Source organism: Euprymna scolopes, chromosome 9 (assembly GCF_053919585.1).
Source record: "Euprymna scolopes isolate OS-2025 chromosome 9, ASM5391958v1, whole genome shotgun sequence".
Classification (NCBI taxonomy): domain Eukaryota; kingdom Metazoa; phylum Mollusca; class Cephalopoda; order Sepiida; family Sepiolidae; genus Euprymna; species Euprymna scolopes.
Genome location: NC_136490.1, coordinates 109646902 through 109657667, shown reverse-complemented (window position 1 = coordinate 109657667; position 10766 = coordinate 109646902).

Here is a 10766-nt window from a genome sequence, read left to right as displayed (position 1 = left end):
TTAGAGAAGTATACTATAGTCACAATCTGCTAAGTGTCAGCATTTATTTCAAGTTTTGATAATGGTAGACGGTTTACTCCGAAATCATTTTATCTCGAACTTATATGCGTTTAGATTAATCTCATTAATGTGATATGTACAGTTTTTGTCTAAATAACCCTTAACCAATTATGGTAAACATATGTTAACTTTTAATACAGAAACCATTTACTTTACATATAAACGCAGCTGATTTTGGAATTAATTATGTTTATAAGCTCTATAGATGTACTTCGCCCCTTAATTATGTTATAGTTACTTACGACTACGACTAGTTTTAAACTATTTAATTATCAACTGTAATGGTTCAGCAATAAGCATCCCCTAACAATTTAATGTTTGTAGACCATACATATGTGGCCCAAATTTGAAAGCCGAATGACAAAAGCAAACATATACTTAACTAGAATATTGTGCATACTTTTCTCATTTAGCAAAATAAATTATTCACATTCCCTCCTACTATATCAATTAAAAAATTGACAGTTCAACCTGGTTAATGTTCACTCTATTGTTATACTGAATGAGCAACAACTAATTAATAAAAAAAAGATTGGTATAGAAAAACAAAATATCTGATGTAAAAGATTGCTACTCTTTGTTTAATTTCCAAAAATAATATTAGCAGAGATTGAGTTTATATAAAACAAAAAGTATCTCTGTCTTTTCTTTTTGTTACTATTAATGATGATTAAGCCTTTCCCTGCTCTTCTCATGAGATTAAATGTCGCATACGTTGTTATTAATGCAAGACTTACAAGTATGACGATATTTTTTTTATATAGCGAATGTTACCCCTTGGTATGATTTGTCCTTTAATGTTGACTAAATCCCGACAGTGTCACTATGTGACCTTACCATCTTCCAGTAGTTTTGAGATTTGTAAGTGAATCTAAACGGATGTAAGTTTTATTAGTAAAACTGAAAGTAAATCAAATATTTCTTTTCTAAAATCTTATAAACGTTTTGCCTTTTAAAAATATTGAATGCTATTTTTTTTTAATGTTTATCAACTATGAGATACAGTCAGACTTACATAATCATATGTTATTCATTTTTTTTAAATATGCGCAAATTGAATTGAGTAGTAAATTCCTGCAATCCCCATTAGGTAATGTGTTTTCAGTCATGACGTTGTTCCTTAATAATTAATAGAATTTGGCTATTATTATGAATGCAAAGTAAAATCGTAGATGGCTAAGGGAATTTAAGGTTTCCCTCTATGGAGTAATGAAGATGTCAAAATATTTTCCGAAATGTATGCATATATAACCATGTGAAGCGGTGACTGTCTTAATTTTTACCACTTAAAAATTAACTTATTGTCATAATTATCATGTGCGTGCTTATGTATGTAATATCGACAGGTTTCTGCTGGTCAAAACTAATAATGATTATAATAATAATAATAATAATAATAATAATAATAATAATAATAATAATAATAATAAATCAGAAAAATGGTAAACCGGATAGCACCAGGTGACGGCGGCATACACGCGTACTGGGTCTTAAAAGTCACAGCACTATATGAAATACTAATTCCAAACCTTAAAAGATGTATTTTCGAACCAGACGTGTCAGAATGGATTAGTTACATTATAGCCACACTGATGAAAACTGACCGGGGAAAAAGAAACAACCACACTAACTACCGCATAAAAACATGTTTACGTACAATGTTGAAAATACTAACACATCAACTGAGTGAACACATTTTCCATTCCATTTATAATCCCGGACTGTTCGCTGAAGAACCAAAACGATGACAGAAAGAGACTAAGAGGAACACATGAATTATTATACATAGCCGAAGGGATCCCAAAGGAAGATAAAGAAGGAAAAGAATATAACCATTGTATGGTTAGACTACAAGAAAGAGCAATGCTTATAATGTTCAAAATATCAGGCGGGATTATCAGTTTGAAAGAAAATACAATGAAAAACGTGGAGACTGGAACTGACACATAATGAACAATTGATAACTGAGATTTAAATATAAAGAGGGTCTCCTAGGTGATCTCTATAATCACTATGTTTCATAATAGCCATTGTCCTGAACAATGTACTAAGAAAATGCCAAGCCAGATGCAATTTCACTAATAACGATGGAAGAATAAACCATCTAATGTACGTGGATATCCTAAAGCTATTTTTAAAAGAAGTACATACTCTAATATAAGCAAGAATTTTTAGCAAGGATATCTGATTGGACTCGCTATGGAAAATGTGCACTGCTTATTATGAGGAGAGAACAACTTAAAGCAATGAAACTAAGACGAGGACACTAAGTGAATATGATAGCTGCAAATATTTTAAGGTTCTGCAACAGACACCACCAAGCAACAGAAATGAATGAAAACATTAGAATGGAATACCACAGAAGAACAAGATAATTCATCGAGACTTAACTATATAATAGAAACCTAATTAAACGTATCAAAACATGGACAGTGTCACTAATCGTATACTCTGGACCGTTTATAGATTGGACCAAAGAAAAACTCAGGAATCCCATCAAGAAGACTACGAAAATCATGCCAATTCACAATACCTGACAACTAATGGATGATACTGACCGGCTGTACGTATAAAAGAAGTCGGAGAGACAAACCTAGTTTGTATAGCGGAGAGGGGTAATGATACAAAAAAAAAAGAATAAGAAAAATACATAATGCAGGACACTGAAAAACAATTACCGCAAAAAAAGAGATACTGAAGAAACAAACAAGATAGAAAAAGAAGAGACAAAGAATAAGACAAGGAAAGATAAATGCGAAGAGAAACATCTACAGGGACAATTTTACAGCACAATAAAATTGAGACTAACTAAAAAAAAACAAAAAAAAACACACACATAAAAATGACTACAAAAATGAAACTCAGATACGGAAACTTATTCCCTAATATCAGCAGACAAAGATTTCGCGATTAAAACAAGCCACGTCAAAGCAACCATCGAAAAAAACATAAAACACAGCAAATGACAACTGTATAGACAAGGAGACGAATTTATAAACAACATAATAAGTTAATGCCCTAAACATGCATAAAACTATTACGAACAAGGATCAAGTGGGGAATGTAGTGCACTGGCACTTGAGAAGGCCCTTGCAGCTTGAACATTCAGACAACTGGTGGAAGCATAAATCCGCAAAAATTGGAAATTAAAATATCCTATGGGACACGGATATACACAAGAATAAACTCAGTCAAGCAAGAACCCATGATGGTATAATGGTTTACAAGAACGAAAAGCTTTCCCTGATTGCATATTTTGCCGTTCTAGCAAACCGCAGTGTTAATATCAATGAGACTTACAAGCTGAGCAAATACACGGAATTAGCCAGAGTGCTCAACGGAACCAGGAAGATGAAAACATCAAGATAGCAGCAATAATAGCATAGCGATTAGAACAATGCTGGGAACTTAAAAAAAGAACGTGAGAGATTATAATCAGAGAAATGAATGAGAAAATACAGTTCATAACAATAATGAAAACTACCGAACTATTAAGTAAGACAATTGTATGATGAACTACAGACACAAACTGGACATAAAAAGCAAAGAAACATCACATGGAATAATGGAAATGGAAACGGCATAATTATTAACATCCCTCAACTGCATTCCTATTTTTCGACTCCCTTTTGTGTGCATGCATGTCACCATAAACTGGCACCACACTAAAGAAGTGGCCAGCGTTAAGGATGATTGAACGTCCGAGGAGAGGAAGTACTAGCTAGATCTTCGGTGCATAAGTGAAATACGACTACGACATTGTGGAGCGTTATTGCCGCCCAAATTCCAGTGACGACTAATAGATGTTGCAAACGAGAAATTAATGGGACGACGGTTTTGCGATAACGCAAAATAATCTGTAAATATTAATGGTAGTGGTGAAAGGACAGAAAACCAAAGGGCACTTGTTATCACTCAGACTCTAGATAGCATATCAAGTTGTTCTCAAAGGTAAATCTTAAGTGATAGCTTGTCTGATTATTCCTAGAGATAATAATTAAAATAATAATAACAATATTATCCACACACACACACACGTGCATATATATATATATATATATATATATATATATATATATATATATATATACACACTAGACTGAACTTATAGATACCTGAGGAAAGAAAATATTTGCGAAATTTCTCGACTCGGTGAGGTATGTCGTAAATTTTTTCAAATAATACGTAAGGACAAGTGTATCTAAAATCTAATATTTCTGGCGCTACCTTCCAAGTTCAAGTTCTTGGTGCATCGGAGTTGTGTGCTTGTAACTTGTCCTTCTATGGAATGAGATGGGTCACACTTATTACGCCGTCATACATTTTACCGAAAATGCTCCAAACCTTGAAAGAAAACACAATGTAATCTTATTAGCAGTCACAATGTGCTGTAAATATCTTATGTTCATGATTTCTTTGTTCATTTCCCCGTCCTTATTCTGTCTACTTTTCCCTCTAGTATAAAAATGCAGATATTGAAAATAACAGAAAATAAAATCAGTATCCGTCCACATCCGTACTTTATATGTTCTCTAACAAATATTACCTCTACAGATGCATTTTACATTTCAATGCTAATATATCTTCTTTAGAGTAAACTAGTATGGATGTCCGGCGTTACCCGGGTGTTTGGAGGTGTATGCTGAGCCCCCCTCCAAAACAAAACGGTCAATTTTTGAAACTTTGACCCCTACTATGACCCGTTAACATTTATTGTGTTGGGTCAATATCAAGTTATTAAGTTTGATCCATGTCCAAGGAACCTATATCTAACATTTCAAGTCATTAGCTTCAAAATTGTAGCAGAAGTTGGGTAGAGTTCTCAATTGTCAAATCCTTGAACGAACTTTGACCCCTTACCAGCGAAATTTCTGACCGAAAACCGATCACATAGATTTCCCCAAATCTCAGTACCCTGTATATCGAATTTCGGGTCTAGACAAGAAAAATTATTGCGTAGGGAAATAGACACACATACACACAGATACCGTCACTTTTATAGATATACTAGCATGGGTGCCCGGCGTTTCCCGGGTGTTTGGAGGTGTATGCTGAGCAAACAAAATAAAACCAAAAAAAAAACGTCCAATTTTTTAAACTGACCCCTATTATGACCCCTTAACATGTATTTTTGGGCTCAAATCAAGTCATTATGTTGGATCCATGCCCCAGACACCTATATCGATATTGTTAAGTGTTTAGACCCAAAATTCTTGAACTTTGACCCCTTCAAAGCGAAATTTCGGGCCGAAAATCGATCACATAGATTTTTCCAAATCTCAGTGCCCTGTATATCAAATCTCGAGACTGTAGACTTACAATTGGCAGAGTTATTGTATAGGGAAATGTACACAGGGAGACACACAGACAGGCGCACAGCCATACACACAGACACGTCACTTTTATAGACATAATAGATAGATAGATAGAAGATAGATATATAGATAGATTAAACAAGAAATATATACTTATATATAAATATATATGGGAAGAATTTTGTGTTTATTTTAAACATTTTACGCAAATAATATGCATGTATAAATCATGTAGAATATCTGCATGAATATAATTACACGTAATAGTTAACTAAAAATGATCATGCAATAAGAAAACCGAAAAAAAACTGATAGGGCATTGATTATAATGAATGTTAAAATTATCTAGATCTTTTGCTACCGAATGCAATTCCACAATCCATATATGAGAAAATTGTATTTTCTTTTTAAATAAATAGAAAAAAGGGGGTTTAATGTGAATATAAATACACACAAAAGAAAGAAGAATTCATAGGAGTATAGATAGATAGATAGATAGATAGATAAATAGATAGATATATTGATGCAAAATGTAGGAGCGATTTAAAAAAAAATAAAAAAGGGTCATGCGCCACCACCGAGAATCGAGACCAAAACGTTCAGCTCACGATATATTTTGCCTCTGCCGTTAATGAGTGGGCTATGAAAACATGTTTACAGCAAGGCTTAACACTAAACCATGGACCAATAGCTTACTACGTCATGCATTCGTAATGCCGGCGTTAGACTTACACCTTGCAAATTTCATTTTCTTAAATTTTCAAACTTTTGCACAGATTTATCCAAGCTAAAACGCAAATATGAATTTGGATTGATTCAAATACCTTATATATGAAGTTTCATGTCTGTAGAACAAAAACTCTAGGCGGAGTTTAGTAGGCAAAATCCGTTAAACAAAATATATACGTAGACATAAATATATATGGAAACAATTTTTTGTTTGCTATAAACTTTTGATGAAAATATTATGGACGTATAAATCATGTAAAATATCTGCATGGATATAATTACACGTAAGACTTAACTAAATAACACACCGTAGTAACTAATAGGGAATTAATTAAAACGAATATTTAAAAGTATATAAAAATTAGCTACATATTTTTCGAGTGAATGTTATTCCACAACCATATATAAGAAAATTGTATTTTCTTTTTAAATGAACAGAATAGAGGAGGTTTAATATGAATATAAATACACCCAAAAGAAAAACGAATTCATAGAATTATAGGTTAATTTTAAAGGAATAAAATGTTTTCATGTGAACAGTAAATAAAGACGTTTATTCATATATAAAAATATGTCAAAGATATATATATATATATATATATATATATATATATATATATATATATATATATATATATATATAAAATTGTTGATTTTTTTCCAGCGATTAATTGCTTTCTTTTTTTTTCGCTCCCTGTGCGTTTGATTATCAGAAAGGAGTTATTTGCCCTTTGTTTAAATTTTTCCCCGCCCATATTTTAGGACGTATTTACTTCTTTATTTTATTAAAATATTGTTTATCAATTATTAATTTTTATAAGATGACTTACTTTTATGCACGTAGTAATTATTAATCAATAATTAATATATGATATGTAAATATACACACACACACACACACACACACACACACACACATATATATATATATATATATATATATATATATATATATATATATATATATATATATATATATTTGTGTGGGGGGTCGGATTAACTCCTAAAAATTAAGTTCATCAAAAGATTAAATAATTATAATCCACAAATATTACTCTGATTATTATAACATGTGAGGATTACAATGTTCGCATATGAGCAATAATATTGGTGTTCAGTATTGGTCGAGTCATGAAATATAAGCACAAATCGTGCATAAACATTTGTGATTTAATACATATCATGATTTCAAAACTTTGCAGCTCACATTAACAGAGTCTAGAAAAGAACTGAAATCGTCCTTTATAGACAAGGAAATAGAAACGAAAATGGACCACTTTTTTATATTATACATGAGAGGTAAACCAATTGATGAAATAATACAAATCTTCATTCCTATGAACAAAAAAGTGTATTTGTGTTTGCTGTTTCTATTTGGTAATTCCATAAAACTTGAAACATCTTTACACTGACACTAATTCTGATCTCTATTGGTGTTTATAGAATTTTCTTATTGTAGAACACCTGAAATACGACACTTACATCTATATATATAAAAGCAAAAATGTATGTGTGTTTGTTTGTGTGTATGTTTGTGTGTCTGCTAAAACATTCCACAGACACAACAAAAAATCACAAACTTGGACTCATATAAAAGCCCCACCTTCCGGACGACAATTCTCGAAAAATTGGTCTAAAGTGACCATCAGAAGGGCGTCAACTTATCGATTTTCTGCAGGGGCCCCCCCAGAAAGTGGCATTTTAATGTTAAACATTACAAATTTATAAATTGATTAATAACTGCCCAAAAAAATACGGCCGCCAACTCTTCTACATAAAGTATACACGCGGCCGTTTATTTTGGGTCAACGTGTATTTAAAACCCGCCGAGTCATGTCACGTGATCTTGACATCAGCAAGCTCTAATGGCGGTCTTAATTTACAATTAAAAATTTTTTTATCGGTAAAAAAAATAATTAAAGCTAAACTATGAACTTCTACGCTTTGGCAACGTTACCAAAGTTATTACCACATTCAAAATAGGTAGATACGATAGTTAAACGAAAAATAAAGCCAAGCCAACCATGCGAAGTAAAAAAAGAATATGCTTCCAAAAAATGTTAACGATCGAAGTTTTTTTTTTAAATAAAAACAGCCAGACGCCATTTTCCAGTCTTTAGAGTAAGGCAGACGAGTGAGAGAGAGAGAGAGAAAAAACAGAGAGAAATAGAGTGAGAGAGAGAGTGTGAGAGTGAGAGTGAGAGAGAGTGTGAGAGAGATGCAAACAGAGAGAGATGTCTTGACAGAAAACGAGAAAAAACTTAACTTTTTCACCCCGAAATCGACAATTTTCGACAGGGGGGAGAGTCAACAACGCATGCGTCAGATGACGTCACGACGTCGTGACCTGATTTACTTTGAATAGTTTTTACACCAAACAAACTTTAACCTTTTTTATACCAATGTTCCTTAAATGAAACATAGTTTTCAACATACTATAGAAATTGTAATTTTGCTTTAAATTCAATTTTTATAAGATATTTCTATTAAAGTAGCTTCATTTTACTCCAGATTTATGAAAACTTTTATAAATTATTCTTATAGTTAAAATAAATGGAATTTAAAATAGAGCTATAATCACTGTTTTTCTTGATGAGAATTGGAAGGGCTGAAATAAACATAAAGCAACCCGAGAGAAGTTTTTGATCAAGAGAATATCCTTCAGCAGCAATCAAGGTTTGTATGTATGCTGTTAAAAATATAATACACCTAACAAAATATTTGATATGAGAAAAATAAAAAAAACGTCCCATTTATAAAACATTGGGAGGTTACTGCTCCAAAGGTAGCAACATATATCTTGTATTCTATTACCTAATAATGTACGTTTTATAAGGTATGCACTAAATATTTAAAAAATTATAGATATGAATTTTATATTTCTGACAATATTCATCCTTTTTTTCATAGATGGATCCTCATAAATTTTATGGAAGAAAGACGACAAGAGTTTCTACACTTGCTGAAGCTCGTGAGGTAATTGAGCAATCATCAGATCCTGCAGCCATTGTTGTGCTACCTCCTTCTGCAGGAGATGCAGCAGATCAAGAAAGTGATATCGAGGAAATTCCCGAAGACCCGGAAGTTGAGTATGAGCCGGCTGGAGAAATTGAAATAGAAGAAAATACGGAAAGCAAGTCTTATCACGAAATCCTGCCACTTAAAAAAAAAGGAAACAGAATAGTAACATTGTTTTGAAGAAGAGTGATATATTTAGCAAGCCAATGCAAGTTGGAAATGCCGTTATAGATCAGAAGCTTGAAAAACTTGAAGGAATGGCACCTTATGAAATTTGGAAGCTAATATTTTCTACCGAAATGTTGCAACATATAGTTTTTCAAACTAACCTGTATGCTAATAGGGATAAAAACATTGAAAAATTCATAATATTAGAACATGAAATGGAACAATTTTTAGGGATCATCTTGTTATCAGGATATCATCTTGTACTACAAGAGAAGCTGTATTGGTCAACCCAGCCTGATTTTCGTGTAGAAATTGTTGCTAAAACTATGAGTAGAAACAGGTATCCTGAAATAAAAAAGTACTCACACTTTGCTGATAATCTGAAGCTTACTGCAGGTAATAAAATTAGTAAAATTTCACCATTATATGATATGATGAATGAAAATCTTGTGCAATTTGGTGTTTTTCACAAACTTCTAAGTATAGATGAGTCAATGGTTTCATATTATGGACGTCACAGTGCTAAAATGTTCATCAGAGGGAAGCCAATATGTTTCGGATATAAAATCTGGTGTATTTGCGGCAATGATGGCTTTCCTTATCATATGAAAGTCTACCAGGGAAAGAAGAATAACCCTGAAAACTTGCCCCTTGGTATTAGGGTAATCAACGGCATGGTAGATGTTATAATGTCGAATACGGATATTACTTGCCACGAATTGTACTTTGAAAACTTTTCTACAAGCTACAACCTAATGTCTGAACTAGGTGATAAAAGTGTTAGAGCAACTGGAACAGGAAGAGAAACAAGAACATCTAACGCAACGAAAAAGCTCATCTCCAGCAAAATTCTCAAGAAAAAGGAAAGGGGAGCTTTTGATTATTGTTCCGATGGAAAAGTTTATGTTGCAAAATGGCATGACAACTCAATTGTAACAATCGCAAGCAATTGGGAAAACCATAAGCCTGTTCATAAGGTAAGACGTCGTGTAAAAGGGGGAGAAAAGCAGGTTCCGCAGCCGCATCTCGTATCTCTTACAATAAAGGAATGGGTGGTGTCGACCTAATGGATAGACTAGCTGAATCTTATCGACCTAGTATACGGGGTAAAAAGTGGTACTGGCCACTCTTCATCAATGTAATAAATTTGTCAGTGATAGCAGCATGGAGGCTTCACTGCAAAACCGATAAAAAATACTATCTCATTTGGAATTCCGCAGTCAAATCACACTGTGTTTGCTAAAGACAAGACCGCAACGTGGAAGAATATCTATGTCGGCTGGAACACTGCCCGCCAATGTAAGATTTGATGGAATGGATCATACATTAGGGTCCACAACACAAGGGAGATGCAAAGTGTGCAGCAAAAATACTAAAATATGTGCAGAAAGTGTAATATTCTGTTACATGCGGAGAGCGGAAAATTGTGTTTTGAAAAATATCATCAGAAACAATGAAAACATATAAAATAAACAC